This window comes from Pollicipes pollicipes, unplaced genomic scaffold (assembly GCF_011947565.3).
Source record: "Pollicipes pollicipes isolate AB1234 unplaced genomic scaffold, Ppol_2.1 Scaffold_4219;HRSCAF=4965_pilon_pilon_pilon, whole genome shotgun sequence".
Lineage (NCBI taxonomy): Eukaryota > Metazoa > Arthropoda > Thecostraca > Pollicipedomorpha > Pollicipedidae > Pollicipes > Pollicipes pollicipes.
Window position 1 is genome coordinate 26,082,968 of NW_023596448.1, and position 18,529 is coordinate 26,101,496.

Genomic DNA, 18,529 nt, shown 5'->3' on the forward strand with positions numbered 1-18,529 from the left:
AGATATTTTTCCGTAACTGGAGGGCTTCATGCTCTCATACCAATTATCGCAAAAGGATTTTGGCGAATTGGCGTGCTGAGGATATCACATAGTAAACGCGCTGGAAAAGTCAGTAAATGGAACTTATTGATTTCACAATGTTGAAGAGGGAGTCAAATGGTACTCCCGCTTATGAAAATCACATGTTCACTTTGAGCCCCACCTCAACCGTCACCAAATTCTCAACTATACTTTAGGTATGGTCCAAGCCTGGCGCGACATGTGTTGTCTGCTGGGCGTCTTTTGCACCGCTCCACAAGTAAATTCCTCTGCAATGTGTTAATAGCCTCACATCATGCCGCTAGTTCTTACTGAACAAAACGCTCTGTCCGAAGGGGAGGAGATGATGCAACGCCCGTTCCCCTTAAGGTTTCATGAATATACCAGACCGGCATATCGCGCAGTCGCGTTCAAACTTGGACAGTCTCTCGGGCATCCATCGTGCGTGTGTTGACACAAAAAATGTGTCAATAGCGTTTCTGGTTTCGGAGCAGCGACGGTTTTTACGAGCACTGCAGGCTGATTGACGGCCAGCGGGGGTGACGAGCGGCAGGCGGAGGACCATCCTTTTTTATTTATTTTACATATGCTGGTGTAAGCATCTGCATTTCAGACCATGAAAAAACAGCTAGTACAGTAGAATGACACATTTTGGTACTAATATTCATACCTTAATAGAAATTCAACCAGCCAGCGAGAACTGCCCTTTGTACGCTAAGCAGCAAGCAAATCTAAGCTTACCTGTGATATTTGCCATGCGTAATACAGGAGTATCAACAAATCATCAAATCATCAATCATCAATCAGTATCATCAAATCAACCATATTTAGGGGGGTGGCGTCAGGTGAGTGGGTTGCTACTTTCCCCTAATCATGCATAACAATCACCAGCCCTGTCATTATGCAATCAACAGACAAACCACATGGATTCCTACTATCAACAAAGGCTGGATTCAAAGAAGGGTGTCTGCTTTCACAACCTTTACTCAATACATACAATGATTATGTTTAGGGTTCCATCAGAACAGTTTTGATTTTAGTGTTAGCAAAAACAATAGTGAAATACGTCACATTTACATCCATGCAAATGTCATGCTCACAACTGTAAAGAAAATATACAAATAAAGGAGTGCTGCAGAATGGTTCGCTTTCAGAGTTTTCCTGTTACGCAAGGACTCCTATCATCAGCAAATAGTTAACATTGTTTTCAGAGAGAACCAACTACCAACCTTTCACTCAACTGCTATTACAATCGGGCCACAATCCCATAAATTTCCCACTTTTTGAAGTAATCTTCTTAGTAAAGAGGGATATGAAAAACACCCCCACCCCCAGCCCCAGCCCCTCCCTCATCATTTCCTATATTTGCTACACCGCTTGACTCCTCACTTCTCAATGTCTTCCCATGGCCTATAAAATTGACTATCATATAAATTTACCGCAACCAAGATCATTTCTAGTAAAAGGTTTAACTATGAGTAATCTTTGTTAAAATCCTAACAAAACACCAATAAAATTATTTAGCCTTCAACATCGAACCCACGGTTCTTTTCCAAATGAGGAAGGCTGGTCGTTTGTGATTGCTGTAGTGAGTCCACAACCTTTTCTGTGTCTGGAAAAGGCGGTCTGGATAATCAAAAGTCGATTTCTACCTCAGTCGGATCACCTCGCCGACTTACCATCAATAAACAACAATCCTGAGCTTCCAGTGCCTCTCGTCGCTGAGGCCAGGATGCTCAGTCGCGGCACCATCATCAAAGTAAACATTAAAACACCGCCTAAACATTAAACACCAGGAAGGTGTGCATGACACTCCGATGCGAATCTCGCTCGCAAAATCGCGGTGCATCGAAACAGCATTGAAAGTCACCGCCCACCTCTGAGCAGCCGCTCCGTAGCGATTGAAGCATGTTCTTGCGTTGAGAGAAATCTCCGTATCTGGATCTGTTTCAGCATTTTATACTAACTAGTTTGGGACACTGAGAGCCGGCTGGTAGAAACAGCGAATCGACCGACCGGTCCGGCCATGATCAGTACACTGATTTATCAGCGACCTGTCACCAAGTTGAGCGGCCAACTAAAAATCCTAGGATGCGTTTTTCACCAGGTTGGGATGAAACATAAGAGGGTATTATTGTTCCGTAGGGTACTATAAAGGGTCTTGACGAAGCGCTTTCCTTGTCCGTGTGTCGAAATGCACACCATGCAGGCAAAATATATATGTATGCAAGCATCATGCTACGTTGCGCAGTGTGTGTTATATTAATTTGTCGTGGCCGTTACCAAATATTTCTATCAAAAATATTTTGGCACCAAGCTTTGCATGCAAATGTACGTTTTTGCCTCCTACCTCATCCACCAAGTCGGCATGGTTCGCTACCTGCATGCGGCACACAATGAAAATAAGCCAATTTGGCACGCACCCAAAGTACAACAGGATTTTCAGCACCGCCGTAAAGTAATCATTTAATTTGTGTGCGGCCACTTAAGTCCTCGGTAATGTGTGCTGTGGGGCCACCACAGTCCCCAGTAGTGTGTGCTGTGCGGCCGCCACCTTCCCCGGTGATGTGTGCTGTGTGATCGCCACCTTCCCCGGTGATGTGTGCCGTGCGGCCGCCGCAGTCCCCGGTGATTTGTGACGTGCAGCCGCCGCAGCCCCGGTGATGTGTGACGTGCAGCCGCCGGAGTCTTCAACAGTCTGACCGCCGCGGGCGCGGTCGCAGCCTCACCCGTTCGGCCGGTTTTCCCCGCTCGCGTGCTTGAGTGGCGGGTTCCTATAAAGCGCCGCGCAGGCCCGCCGGCGGCACAGTGCCTGGCAGACCGCACCAGCGCATCCCCGCCGCTTTACGTGAGTAGGGTTCCGCGAAGGGTGCAGATCAGCGTACCTTCCATCCCCCTCCCCCGCTCCAGAAACCGCTGATGGCGGGGCCGGTCAGTGAATGAGAATTGTCATGACACGTGCTCCGGCACTTGGGTAAAGGGGTCAAGCATATGCGGGGCGATCGCTGAACCATGGCACTTAGGTGGTATGGTTTGTGCTGCAGCGTGCGTGGTTGAGAGGAAAGGCTGGGAGACAGCTGTGGCGCACCCGGTTTTTTCTGAACGTGACAAAGAGCTATGTGAGTTGGGGTTTCGCTAATTATCGCTTGATGCAACGCCACGGGATATTGCTGGTTTAGCGACTGACGTGGCAGTGGCTGGTGGACGCCCTCGATTCTCATCCAAAACGGTAGTACGTCCCATCGATGGGAACTTCGTTGTCGGTACAGTTTCAACGGAAGTATGCGAAGGGATAGGCGCATCAACGCACACTTCTGAACAGGTCTTTGGGATTTGTGTAATTCAATGAACTAGTCCAATGCTTGGGAGGTGATGCATTTCTGACCGTGCTTTGTCAATTTCAGGGAAGAACCACAATGAACAGAGTGTTTTTCTTTGTTACCCTTATTGCTACCGGTCTCGCAGCTCCAAACCGACCTGTGAGTACTCGTTGCTTAATCAGTGTTCGTTGCTTAATCACTATTTGCTATGACGTACCTGGTTTCATGCACATGGTGCTTACTGGCCCCACGGAATTAAGGGTAGAACCACAACTAGCGGCCAAAAGTCGCGAATGCTTCCAATGATGTACGCCATGACACATCCTTGGCATGTTTTCACACCAATCTCCAACGCCCCTTATCCAATACTAACTTCCCAGGCTTCGTTCATCGCTAGCCTCGACCAACCCGTTTGAATTTCCACGCCGTTGTCTTTGAGCCGGTGCCCGCCTGAGGTCCAGCATGTAGCTCACTGGCCTCTACCTCGTCGATGTCATCAACGTGGCCATCAGCGCGACAATGGTGACGTCATATGTTCCGCGGTTCAATGGCGACAATGGTGACGTCATATGTTCCGTGGTTCAATGGCGACAATGGTGACGTCATATGTTCCGTCGTTGCAGCCTGGTGGCAGCATCTCGAACACCAACGCGCAAGGAACCAGCGTAGTGCAAAGACCGGATGGTGGCCTGTCATTGAATTTCCTAGCGGGCCTGGCAGCAAACCTACATGTCAGTGGAAAGTTCCTCAGATTACTGGCTGGGTGGAGTGACTGGAGCGAGATTTGGGGTGGATGAGGTGGGAGAAGCGGTGCGGGGTCACTCTCATAACAATACCAAGAGCTCACGAGATCTCGGTAAAAATGTTGTCACTCACTTCGGTCTTTCGGACTTTATTTCATAGTTATATATATATATATATATATATATATATATATATATATATATATATATATATATATATTATAGCCTGAGACGACTGTGCGTATTTTTCAGTTTCCTTACGATCGATTCGCAAGTTTAACATGATCGAGCGCTGATCTCAATGATGAATATCTTTGCTCCCAACCCCCATTGTGATTAGCGGTTGTGGTCGTCAGATGTCAACGCAGGGAATACTCGCGAACCATTTCAATGGCAGTAGATTCTCTATTGAGCTGATGGGGTAGCCTCGGTTCTACCCCGCTAACTGACATGCAATGTCGCGAGGTCACGTTGCATTGTGTCCACGCTGGGGTAGCCTCTTTTGCCATGCCCTTATAGTCCGATACCTAAGAACCGCGCAGACAACTAGCATAGCACGATCATGCCGAGTCATGACACGTGACTCACTCGAACTGACCTACCACCGATTGCAGGTGGGCGTTGGTGACTTGAGCATCGACCAGCAGCACGCGCAAGTTTTCAACCATGCGGCTGTCATACCTGGCGTCGGTGGCCCTCCGCGCCCCAGCTGGCAAAACTTCCACAACAGATTCCACTAGGGCGAAATCGGCGCCACCGCGTCCCAAAACCGGACCGGGAGCGCTGGCGGGAGATGGCTGGATTGTTGCACCCCCCCCCCCCCCCCTCCGTGTGGGGCAGACAGTCGCCTGGCGCCGGGCCAGAACCGGCCGCCGTCCTGGTGTCGGGTGGCCTAGCACCCGTCTGCTGCCTTGAGAGGCCCGGCCAAGAGAGATCGGACAGTCCGCGGGAGGATGACCGAGTCGTGTGTGACGGCGGGTGTGACGGGTGTGACGAGTGCGATTCTGCGTGATCAGGGAGGTGTGAGGTCCCCGGAACGGCGTCTGGCGCTAAAACGAAGGCGCTCGCCCCTGGCCGCCGCTCTCCCCGCCCAGGGACTGCCGCTCTGACTCCGACTCCAGTTCACGACTGTGCGCTTGTGTTGCTTGGTATGACGCAGCGTCTCCAAATATATGTTCACCTTGGCATGGCCGCCCTCCGCAGCAGCTAGGGGTGACAGTTTGTGAAGCACTGCCGCTTGAATGTCGTTTCCTCTGGTGATCTCGCGCGGTACGTTCTTCATGCCTGGCACCCATGAGCGGTGGCCCGTCGCCATGGTGGCGATGTGCGTCACAATTGTCAGCTCACCGCGGCGGCTTACGTAAAGTCAAAGCCGTCTTTCTGGCAACGTCAGAAGCTGATGCAGGCCAAGGTGACGGTGGGTCTGCGGTCAGGGATGACACGGTGCGAAGAGCACAGCCTGCAAAGCTGGGGTTTGCCAGACCCTGGCCTTTCGAAAAGTCTGCTCGTTAACGGAGGAATAAATCTGGTCGCTGATCCGGTTTTTGTGTTGCGGCTAAGTCAAAACTGGTACCACATGCTGAGCCTCGCGCGCCAGTCGACGGTCGTTGAAACTTGATATGTTGCTCAAGTAAATATTGCTTTCTCGCCTGGTATACAAGAGCTTAGCACAAGCCTGAACGGGTGCAAGCGTGAGCGAGTAATCAAGGTGCAGAGGTAGCTGTGAAATAAAGGAATCATTACATACACTCATTGCACATTCAGCAGCTGTTCTCTTGTGCTAAGCTGGTCATGATTTGAGCGTCAGAACCTTCATCTCTTACTGGTGGTTTTAACTACGTCCGGCTCCGTTTTGAACAGAGAGCTTGGAGCCACAAACGAGGCCCCCTTTCCCGAGGACACCGAGCATATTTCCAGGTTTTCTGCACGCTCGTGCGTGGGGTCAACGTGCACCACTTCTCTGCTTCTCGGAGGTGGTCCGCTGGCGGTTTTACCCCGCCACAAGACGTGTGAGGGCTTGGAAAACCCCGAGCCGGCTGTCTATGACCAGGCTGGGTACAGGAGCGGGGGTGACCAGCCAAGCGAGTCAGTGGCAACCTGAGAGCTGTGCGGAGCGTCGGGCCGGTAGAGCCAGCGTACAGGTGAGATCGAATGGGCAGTTACGCCCAGGCGGCAGCGATCTGAACCGAGAGTTGGAGGGGTACCGAGAGCGAAAGGAAGGGAGGGAGGGACCAAAGGAGAGAGAGGGAGGGAGAATGAGTGAGTGATTAATTGAGTGAGCGTGAGAGTGCGTGAGTGCGTGAGTGAGTGATGAGTGAGAGAGAGAGATGGAGAGAGAGAGAGAGAGGGAGAGAGAGAGGGAGAGAGAGAGAGTGGGAGAGAGAGGCAGAGAGAGAGAGGGAGAGAGAGGGAGAGAGAGAGAGAGAGAGAGAGAGAGAGAGAGAGAGAGAGAGAGAGAGAGAGAGAGAGAGAGAGAGAGAGAGAGAGAGAGAGAGAGAGAGAGAGAGAGAGAGAGAGAGAGAGAGAGAGAGAGAGAGAGAGAGAGAGAGAGAGAGAGAGAGAGAGAGAGAGAGAGAACCGTGCACATTACAACATTATACACTTGGTTTGTAGAAGGCATCGACGCTTTGGAAAGTGGCCCTAGCGGCTGGTTAGCACTGAACATTGAGACCGTACAGCAACAGCGGGGAAACGATCCACAACGGCATCCGCAGGACTAGCGGCAATCAGCCCGTCATATGTTGTGGTCTCTTGCTCCCCAAATCCCAGAAACTGCAAGATCAGCCCCAGCGAGAGCTCGCACAAGCCATCACGATTTTATCGACAGAAGCGAAATGGGATAAGTATTTAGCGAACTGAATCCTGGATTGGACACTGTGTATCACGTTCTTTGGCTGTCTTTGCGCACTCATGTTCATGCTTACGTTCCATGCGTTACACGCGCTGCATGTGTTTGCAAGAATGAGTCTGATGTCCGAAAGCCGGGATGCTTCCATTGTTATAATTCAAAACGTATCAGAGAACTTAGCAAATTAAGCTCAAGAAAATATGCGTAGGTGTGATCGAGAAGATAAAACACGATGGTGCAGAATAACATGGAGGACACCGAGACATGTGCTGTTCTCGTCAAACTCGGATCCATGAACCTACTGCAATGTACAGTGGGCCAATGTCTTTGGCCATTTGGGTTGTTGGCTCATCGATGTTGGTGTTACTAACCTTGAGCTTACTGAACTCGACATGTTCCTTCACAGACCGCAGATTTAGGAGCTCCCACATACACACTTAGAGTCATGCAGGTGACGGTGGCTTTCTTCTGCTGCCTCGTTGGCCTGGTCGTCAGTGCGCCTATGGTAAGATTATTCAATAAGTTTGCTGAATGACGTAAGATTGTTAAGTGATTATTAGTACCTTTTACCTTGGCACCCGAACTCGCTAACAAATCTATGCTGGCTCGTGACAGACTTGGGCTTTAGACCTTGAGCCGCCATTTGCAAAAGCATTTCGTTTCAACTTCTTGTCAAGCGGTTCCTGCTTTCGTCTTGTTACTTAGTTCGCAATGTCTCAAACAGCTCCATGTGGTTCTATCTTGCATATTCTTGTACATCTTTTCGTTTCGTACGGTACGAAGATCAAGTTGCATGGTCAGCCTTCGCGTTTGGGGTCATCCGGCGAGCCAGTGATTCTTAACACGCATTTTAAGCAAAACTATAGTGCATGGGCAACTTTGCATGCCCTATATTCTACAAAATAAAGCCGAAAGGCAGACGGCTACCAAACTTATTTCATACCGATAGCAGCCCTGAACGACAGGCTGTTCGGTCGCCACCGCCTTGCCCGCTTTTCCGCCTGCATACGTGCCATGCACGCACCGTCTGCACGTGCCGTCGTTTTGTTTACATCTACATGGCCTCTCGCTGTTCTGCTCACCCTTGTCTGCACGTGTCATGGTTTTGCCAACAGCCCCAGGGTGACAGTGAACTGCGAAACACAAACGCGGTCGTCACTCTGGAGTCCTCCGGCAACCAGGGCGGACTGAACTTCCTCGGTGGAACGGCATTCGCGGCGGACCTCCAGGTGAGTAGCGCCACAGGTGGCGGCGTGCAGGGAAGTGGAGCTCTGAACCTTTCTGAGGAGGGCGTGACTCCTCGTGTGTGCCTCGGCGTCACCGTGGTTGGCGAACCCCGCTGCCTCAAACCTCGCAGAAAGTAATAAGCAGCGTTCAATCAGCACGACGTCGGTTCATTTATTGAGGCTGAGGCTTTTGGTGTGCATTGATTTTTAAAGAGCTTCCCTTTACGTTTGACAGTTCTGATTCAGTCATGATAATTTAGGCGTCATGGCCATGCGCTTGCATGATGGTGTGTGCCTATAGTGGTTCTTCCTTTGATTGTGTCCATGGGCAAGCAGTGCTCCTTTTTGGGAGCGTACGCTTAACACAGGATCGTCACAATCACCAACAAGAACTCAGGCCACAAGCACACCACCTCACCCAATGAAAAATCACTGCGTAAAAATTACCGCATACATAAATGCGAACATATTGTGCTTGTTGTGACACGTACTCGATTACCGGCAGGTGAACGGTCCGTTGGAGAAGCAAAAGGTGGGCGTGCAGCAGGCCTTGTCCATCGGCCAGGTGATCAACATCCCCAAGCCAACACTCGTCGGACACAAGGGCTAATACTATACGGAGCCGAGCTGCCGTTGTGGCGAACCGGGGCTAGTGTTTCGCGAAATGATTGGGGAGGGGGGGGGGGGGGGGGGCTAAACGAGAACATTGACTACACCTACCTCTAAAATACACAAAACTAGGTTCTTCTCGAGTTTGGCTCACTTGCTCTCAGCGTTGAGAGGTGGGGGCTGAAGCCCACGACCGAAAAAGAAACTACACCCCTGTGGCAACCACTCGCTGGCGGCGTCTAGGTTGTGGAAAACGGTGTTCCGGCAGTACGCTGGATTTATGGTGTTTTTGTTGCCTTTTGATTGCACTTTTTTCGGTGGATAACAGCTGATGGCTCATTTTCATCTTTATCATTTGAGCTTGTATGCCAGCAAGTCGTTTGATGTTAAGTACGCTGCAAAGTGATGTTTATTATGTACGGTTCGACTTTTGTGCGATAAACAGGCACGTTTCACTAGCAATGTTATCAGGGAGTGGTGACAAGAAAACGGTGCGTCGGATATTGCGTGGGACTCGGCAGGTCTTTTCTACATTGACGTGCTGCAATACTTCCGATGTGACCTTGAGCGAGCGATGCGATTATCACGGCAGACCTGTCAGCTATCATGGTGCGGATGATAGCTGTCAGTTATCATGGTGCGGATGATGGCTGTCAGTTATTACGGTGCGAATAAAAGCAGTCAGTGATAGCTGTCAGCCATGGTGCGGATGATACAAACGCATGAGCTAATGAGGCCGGCGCCACGGGTCGATGCAAACCCCTGGCGTTTTCAAATTGATGAAGACAGATCTTAGCAGAAAACACCCGTGGGTACAAGACCATGTCTAGTGGCGACAGGAAACAAACTAAACAGGCGTGTTTCGTATTCAATTTTGAGTACAGCGGTGTATATTTATATGTGCTGTGAGCATATATTCATGATTCATGGCTCCGTTCATGTAGCAGTGTGGAACCGCCGCGCGGGCTGCGGGACTCGAACCCAGCGTCACGGGAACCGAAGCAGCCATCTCTCGTTTAGGGCACGCATAGTCGGCCGTTGCGACATGTAGGCAAAGCATTTGCTATTGGTGCTTCGAGCTAATTATTTGAGAGCTTGCATGCGTCTATGTCTAACGTCCCACTGCTGCGTTCATGACGCCATTCTCTCAAAACACCTCATAAGGGTCGGAAAGAAAACAGACAAGACGCCACTCGACATCGTGTTCAGTACACTGTACATGGCGTATGGTTAACGCTTGCTAGCGTTTCATCAGAGCAATACCCCGCCCCATCACGATAACCTCGGGTGATAACAGGTTATAACAGGTGATAACAGGTGAATCTTCATACGTGTTTCTTAACATCGCTCGTGAGTGGAAAGTGCCCTGGAATTTCTTTGAATGCAAGTGAAAGTTAGGAATAAAAGTTCCGCTGGGCTCTGAATCATCTTCTGCAAAATTGCTTCCTGTCAGGTGGCGGGTTTGAACGTTATCGGTGAATAATGTATTCTCGAGCGGTTTGCCAGGTACAGTATTGTCGTAGCTCAACCACTTGATTGGATGTACTCTGTTTTAGGGTGCATTGATGTGATGTTGATGAGACTGGACTCCGAATTTCGTATCTTCATCTCGCCATTGTGCTGTAATATTAGTTTAAGCTGTTCTCCCGAACAACCTTCCCAGCTTTTCCATAAGCATGTGCCGTGAGTATGAATTTTGCACAGTGTGCAGTAAGTAAAATATCACCTTTGAAACTCTGATCAGTGGGTCAACTGAACGGTAACTGTGAAGTTAAAGAGCGTTCCGTGGTATTTTGTGACAAGGGGCACAACCAGGATATCTTAATAAGGTCGCAACCGCCGCCTCTCTGGGGGGGGGGGGGGGGGGGGGGGGGGCTGCGGGTGTGATACAGAAGAAGGTCTTAAGCCGTGGTCAAGTAGGAATGGTTCCTGCCTTATCAAGCGAGAATAACGCTTGGGTGAGGATGGGCATCTCGTGATTGGCTACGCCAGTGGCAGGTTACACTCTGAATTTTGCCACGGGTCCGTTCAAATTTTGCACCCAACATATCTGTAAACGGCCCATTCGGACTTGTAGGGGGCTCACTACCGAATTTAGAGGGCCCGTTTTGCCATTTTAGAGCCCCCCCCCCCAATTTGAGCATAGTTTTTGCGCCCCTCTTGACCCGTCCCTTTTTTGGACATAAAATAAATGACACTTTCCAGACCTAACAAAGGCCATTTCTGGGCTTACCAGACGTTGGCCATCCTCGGCCTAAATGATAGGTGATATGATAGGTGATGCATGATGGGTGCCTTTTCGCCATATGAGATACTTGCTTTATCGGACAAAAATGGGTAGTCTCCTGATTAACAAGAGCTCTCTTGAGTCTACCGTATAACTCTCCAGACCTGAGAAGGCTCTTGGTGAGCCTACGATGGGCCCCTTTCTAACCGAAAGCGGGCACTTATTGGGCCTACGACGAGCCATTCCTGATCGGAGATGGGTTTTGCCAGGCCTAAACTTACACGGGCGCTGCTTTTCTCGAAATGGGCTCCCTTCAGATCTGAGACGGTGTCAGTCCAATTTCAAGCGTGCTGCGGGCGGCAGGGAGCACCGGGGGCACATATGTTTCCCATTTATGGCAGACGGGCCCTTAGGGCTCATTGAGACCTACGATCAGGGGCACGACTAGGGGGTGAAAAGGATAGACCAGGCTTTATTCAGGGAACCCTGCCCACAAATGGCCATCAGAGGGCCTCTCGCTGTGATCTGGGTCACCTGGGGTCAATGAGGGCCGATCAGTCGATCCGCGACCACCAATGTCGAACAGTGGGCCTCGTGTCAGCCTAGGGCTCATTCCCAAACCCGCGACCATGCTGGGGCCCGCGACTGTCAGTCAGAGGACTCTGTGCAGAAGTCGGAATCCCTGAGACAATGGGGGGGGGGGGGGGGGCCGCTGTGTTGATCAGGGAGCCGCGATACGCCTGACCGGAGACCCCATGTCGGCAAGGGCTTCGAGTCGGCCAGGTTTCCGTTTTCTGCGCAGAGACAGGAGCACGATCCCAAATGACAGGGAGCCTCGTAAAGGGGGCCTCCACACTCGTATGCGGTTTTGAGCTGGAATAGCCATCCTAGCAAACTTTTGGTGCAGTTCACAAACCTGCCCTTCTTAAGACCTAAGCCTCTGTGGATTCTGGGCTACACGTCCGCAAAAATGGGGAGAGTGTTTCGAGGAGAGTATTTCAATGCCACCCTGGCATTCATGACGTCACAATAATGTGATCCAAATCCTGCCACTCCATAAGCCATGCGGCAATCGAGGCCGAAAAAACACAACGGCTTAGTCTTTCATATCTGGCGTTCGTGAGCATATTTCCAGGCACAACGGCCGTCAATTGGCTATCAGTCAATATTGTGCACGGTACGATGGCATATTCAAACAATGAAGTAGTTAGGAGCATATTCACTGAGTAGAGAAATTGTGTTTTTTTTAGTGTTTTTTTTACAGACCAGACATGGAACCTCTACGCTTGCTTTCGTAGCACAATATGCAAATAATGTCACGTGCCCGAGAGCCCCCCCCCCCCCCGGGCCACCTGAAATTATGAAAAGGGGCAAAAAGATAGCTTCGCCCTCATCTCAGAAGATTGGGTGCAGTTTTCCCACGCTGTCTCCCCGTCCCTCCCCCCCCCCCCCCCCGTTGCGCGGCTACTGATAAGTATGCAATATAAACTGAAAGCTGGCTTCCTCGTTTGAACGAACACCAATGCTAACTTTATTTACTTTAAAAGCTGAAGCACCTAATCTTGGTGTAGTTGAGTCCTGGCATGTTATGCAAGAAAATGTTAACATCTCGGTAACATTTTTCACACTTTTCGGATGTGCGCCGCTGGCTCAAGCAGATTGATAACCATCCAGCGTGCTTTGTGGCCTAGTGAACCATACACGCTGATGTACTGCATCAGCAAAACGAAATGAATAAAATAGCAATGCAAGCAAATTTACTAAACTCAGTAAACCACATTTACGCCCATCATGTCAACAGCACATCATGATGCTTTTAATTTCTGCACATGCTTAATACAGTGCTTCCTGTTTCTTCCTGTTATAGCTGACCCTATCCAGTTTCTCGCTTGCAGAGTTTAAAATAAACTAGATACAAATACGTACTGAACGCTGGTACCAATACTGGTACCAATAAAACATAACACATGCAAAACAAAAAGATTTCGTTCTTCGCGTTTCTATTCCCTCATTTGTTCATTTTGACGCTAATTTACAGCCTTTGATTGCTGTCTTTGGTCAGATGCTGCGGCGTGAAGCAAATGATTTTCTACGCTTATCATGCAATACCTTGAAATCTAGCCATTGCATGCCGTTGAGAACAACCCGAAAAAAAATATTCATCCACCCACCTATGCACCCTTCCGTTGCAATTGATATTGGCGGACGTTGTCTGACAAACGTCAATATCACCCAAAAGAAGAGTAGTGGTCTTTTAAAATATTCACTACACAATTTGGAGCAAAGAATTTAGGCTAAACATGCGTACAATATCCTCTTAGTGAAAGATTTGCACCATGTGCTGTTAACGTACATGGTAGGTTCTGAGGGTGCACATGGGCATGTCTCTGAGCTAAGCTTCAAATGTGGGACACTCTCGATAACAATATCTTATATTCTTGTGACATTGCTGAATATTAATGATATGTTCGCACAAATATTCGTGGAAAAATAACGTTGCCATCCTTGGTTGTATGCAGTATTACACAAAGAAATTAGTAAAATTGGGTCAGTGCCCTTGCAGCATGGCAAGCTACGAACCAGCATTGACCACCGCCATTTTGCCTGTTCTTTGCGCCATTCTGTAGCACATTGCGCTTTATAAACATCATTGCATTGAAAAATTGCCAGTGAATCAACTCACCCTCATTTTGCTAAAATAATCCAAATACACGTTGCCTTGTCTTATTACCTTGAGATTCTCCGGAATGCATCTTACGTCTATATGTGCGTCGCGCCCGAGTGGGGATCAAGCTGACTCGCTCCGAAGGTTTTCCAGAATGGTTTTTAAGCGGCGCGGCGCAACCGCACCAAATTTTGCATAGCTGTTAAAAATTGAATATCGGATTGTCTGACATCAAAAAATTAGATGCATCTTGTAAGGTAGCTGACCTATGACAGGTTAAAATGAGGCCATGGTTTCAGCGAAAGCAATCTCTAGTGAATCGTCCAGTCTGATTCAACAACGGAGTGGGCGAAGCCATACATCTTTGAGACACTTTGTTAGGCAACATAAAAATTGAATTAACGGATTGCATTGACCTAGCGTCAGGTATGAAGGTTGGACAAAGGTCAAAACCAACGTTTTTTATTGTCCTAATGGCTTGCTGTATGGGGTAGTGTCTAACGCTCATGTCAACTTTATTGAAAACAGGAACTGCATTAAGCACCTTCCACGGGCTTCTTAAATGTCGGAATAGGTCACTGACCAAAAATGACCCACGTCAACGTTATGTTCTTAGAAACATACTGCCTAGCGTAATCTTCATAGCATGTTCAGATGCAAATCTCAACCAATTATGCATGATTTTAGTCACCATAACCTTAAAAAAGTCAAAGCAATATCACTGGCCTTAAATGAGTATGTGACCTGCTTAGAGCAGTTATCTAGGTTCCAGGGGCCCTTTGGAGACGAACCTGGAAATTTACCTTTTTGACCTTATTTGACCTAAAGGTCATGACCTAGAAAACTCAAACTTTGACCTAAGTGAGTTCACGTATAAGTAAATACACCCTGTGAACTTGATGTCTATAGCTTTCTTATGTCCTGAGATCTCAGGTGGGTCAAATTGACCCCCACCCGAGGGAAGGATATCCAACCGGCCACCCGGGAGCGTGTTAAACGCCTGATAATTCACCAGTGAAGTGACCAAAGTGGACCCATTGTCCTTTCAGGTCTGGAAAGGCTCATCGTAGACTCAAGAAGGGCCCTTTTGAGGTCGTGAAATGACGCGTTTTAGACTAAGAAAGAGGACACATCTGGTCTGAAAAGGGGCCATCTGAGCACTTCAGCCCAAAAAGAGCCTATCTCAGATCATACAAGCTCCATCGTGTATCAAGGGAGCGGTCAAAGTTTTTGCAAGAAGGGGAGGGAGCGACACACAGCTTGGTAGAAGGGCTCCCGGTGAAAGGACGCTCCAAAAAATCACAAAATTTGACCCATTTTATTCGGGGGGGGGGGGCGAGGGTTCATTTTGATGGCTTTCATCACGTATCATCCTGCCGATGAATGAGTTCGTTGAGGGGCTCAGTGGATTAAACACTACGGAGACCCATTCACTTTCGCGGACAGGGAGCCCTGCAAGCATAACACCAGGGGCCCCATTGTCTTTCCCGGTCAAAGGTTGAAGGGAATCTCCGTTCTAGCCCACCACCCAGGGCACTTGCAGGCTATTATTTCGGAGACAGGGTGGCCGGGGCTCCTTGGTCGATCAGAAAGGCCGCAGAACTGTGCATCATGCATCGGTCCTCTTCCTGATGGAGAAGGCCCTTAGACCGGACAGTTGATACCGGGTCGACGCAGAGGCCTCATTGACACCGAAGGATCGCTTACTGGTACGGGGGTCCAAAAATTGACAGACGACTCCAATTCGGTTTATCGCACCGCTGACCGAAATGGGATGGAGGTCCGGGGCCACGTTCGTTCTTGGGCCCGCATCTGATACAGGGTCCTTTCACTGTCAGATGAAAGGACCCTGTGTCAGAACTGAACTGAAATAAGGTCCTCCTAAACTCTTCCCTGTCATCTATCCTATCTCCTTTCATTATCAGCTGGTTCGGTCAACTTAGGAGGCTCCCTGATATTCGGGGTCACGTTCCTGTTCCTATTCAGAAAGCGGAACCATGGCCGACTCGGGGACCCTGCCGACATAGCGTACCTCGTCAGGCGCACTGTGGCCCCCTTGACCAATACAGCGGTCCCTCATTGCCTCAGGGACCCCGACCAATGCAAAGGGTCCTCTGACTGACTATCGCGGGGCCCATGATGGTCCCGGATTTAGAAAGCGGCCCTGGGCCGCAGCGGGGCAGGCTGCTAAAAATTCGTGGTCGCGGGTGACTGGCGGGCCCTCATTGTCCCCAGGGGCTCCAAATCGGCGCAGTAGACCCTCTGACGTACATTTGCAGGTCGGGATCCCTTGATGCGGCCTCTGGCCAACTCCTCGGGCCCCCTAGTCGGGCCCCTGATCGTCGGTCCTGAGGAGCCCTCGGGCCCCGTCTGGACCAAAGGGGACACGTGTGCATCGGTGCCCCCTCCCCCCTTCCTTCTGGCGTGCGCCCCGTCTTCAGCTTACGACGGGCCCTTCTCAGGCCTGAGGAGAGCCCATTTCCAGATAAGCAACGCCCATGTAAGTTAAGTCCTGGAGATGACACATCTCCGATCAGGAAAGGTTCATTGTAAACTCAGAAAGCGCCCGTTTTCGGTCAGGAAGGGGCACATGGTAGGTTCAGAAAGGGCCCTCTCGGGTCTGGGACGGGTCGTAGTAAACTCGAAAGAGCCACTCTTATTCAGAGGACCATTCATTTTAGGCTGACAAAGCAAGCAGCTCACTCGCCGAAAAGGCACCTCTCACCTTTGACACGCGCCCAGGTGGCCGGCTGGACACCTTTCGCTCGGGTGGCGGTCAATTTGACCCCGCTGAGATATCTAGAAGTAAGAAAGCTAGAATTATCAAATTTACAGGGTGTATTGATCTGTGCGCGATCTCACTTAGGTCACAGTTTCAAGCTCCTAGGTCATGACTTTCGGGTCAAATAAGGTCAAACAAGGTCAAATTCCAGGTTGGTCTCCAAAGTGCCCCCAGAGCCTAGATAACCGTTTCTAAGCAAAAGGTGATATGCTCATCCTTGCTTGACGTCTTTAAGGCCATGGTGACTAAAATCAAACAAGATTGCCATGAGTTTTGCATTTGAATAAGCGAAAAAGATAATGTTAGGCGGTATGTTAATAAAAAGAGACAAAATGTTGACCTGAGTCATTTTATGTCAATGGCCTATTCTGTCCTCTGAGAAGTCCATGGAAGATGTATAATGCGGCTCCTGCTGTCAACAGATTCGAAATGAGCACCAGAAACTATCCCATGCAGCAAGCCCTATAGTAATAAAACAGGGTTTTTTCCGACCCTGGTCGGTCTGACCTTCATACTTGACCTTAGGTCAATGTAATTTGTTCATTCAACTTTTGTGTTGGCTAGGAAAGCATCTCAGAGATATATGGCTTCGTCTAGCACTCCGTTGTTGCATCAGATTGAACAACTCTCCAGAAATTGACCTTGCTGAAACCATAGCCTGAATTTGACCTGCCATAAGTCAGCGACCTTACACAGTACATCTAAATTTTTTATGCCAAGCGATTCGCTATTCCATTATTTACAGCTATGCAAAATTTGGCGCGGCTACGCCGTGTCGTTCGGAAAACATTCTGGAAAAACCTTCGGGGGGCCATTTGACCCCCACCTGAGCGCGTGTCAAGGCCCGGAATTGACCTACGTCCGGTTATGCTCAGAAATGGCCCACGTCAGGTCTGGTAAGCGTCATGTTTTAAGGCCCAGATTTGCACAGGTCAGTTCTGCAAGGGATCAGTTTTTGCTCTTAGACTTGAGAACACTTCTCAAGATCATCCCCCCCAGGCCTGCAAAGATCTGGGAGGGGATGATCCGATCCTAGGCCCAGCATGGGGATGGGGATGAGCCCGATTTTAGGCTCAGAATGAGCTATCACTAATCGGGAAATGACCCATGTTGGCACACTCACTTGCATAACCACAGGTGTCGATTTGTATTCTTTTGGGTGGGCTATTGCCTTCCGCATCCTAAATCCGCCCCCCCCCCTAACTGCGAGGTTGCCCCCCCCCCCACCTTCTAGAGCCCAAGTTCATGTAGGACATTTCACAGAGAAGCTCAAATTATGCAATATTCAAGGAACGCTCTTACTAATTGTTTCACATGTAAAAGAACCAAATAAAATAAAGATTGCGATATCATGCTCAGTTAAGTTCGCCTGACTGAGTCAGTCACACTTCTAAAGCTCCGCGGTCGTTCTGTGTTTACTTCAGTTTTTCTTTTTTCTGTATGCTGCATGTTTTTAACTACACGATTTATGTCTATAGTCGACTGTAGTCTAGGGTTGTAATATTGTTGGAGCGTTTTGGAGGTTTTCGGCTCTATTCAGCGATGTTTAAGTTATACAGACGTCAGCAAGTTGCGTTGTGTTGCTACGACGTCCGATGGAGAGAAAAAAAGCTCCTAGCCGTCTACATTCGGAGGAACCCCTGAAATGTGTCGACCTTCTTTTCAGCTTCACAAGCCTTGTGTCTTCAGAATATTCGATGAAAGAGTTACAAAGACCCGACGATCGATACCAGCCGACCAAACCGATAGCGGTAATCATTCGACCATGACCATCAGCGCAAGCCGTGTCGAGCGTGCCTAGTGGGAGTGATGCGCCTGCACCCCGCCTTGTGGCAATCAGCGGGGACTTTCATGGCAGACATTATTAAAAGCGCAAATCAACTCAGTTATACTCTTGCTCCCGAAGCCGTGTAGTCAAACAACGTCTGAAGCCACATAGCATCGGCTCTTCGTCGATTGTCAAAACCTGGGTTGGACGATCCACGCTAAACAAAATCATAATGGTGTCTAACGACAATATCTTTTGCTGAGGCAGAGCAAGCGAACGTTTTAGACCAGGTCTGCATTTTT

General features: G+C 49.3%; 1 long non-coding RNA gene across 1 annotated transcript; it reads left to right on the top strand.

Annotated features, from left to right (window-relative positions):
* Positions 1-2,833: 2,833 nt before the first annotated feature.
* Positions 2,834-5,638, top strand: LOC119095631 (uncharacterized). Its single transcript, XR_005093930.1, has 4 exons — positions 2,834-2,887; positions 3,444-3,518; positions 3,983-4,090; positions 4,717-5,638. It is a non-coding gene; the product is annotated as an uncharacterized LOC119095631 (long non-coding RNA).
* The last annotated feature ends 12,891 nt before the right edge of the window (positions 5,639-18,529 follow it).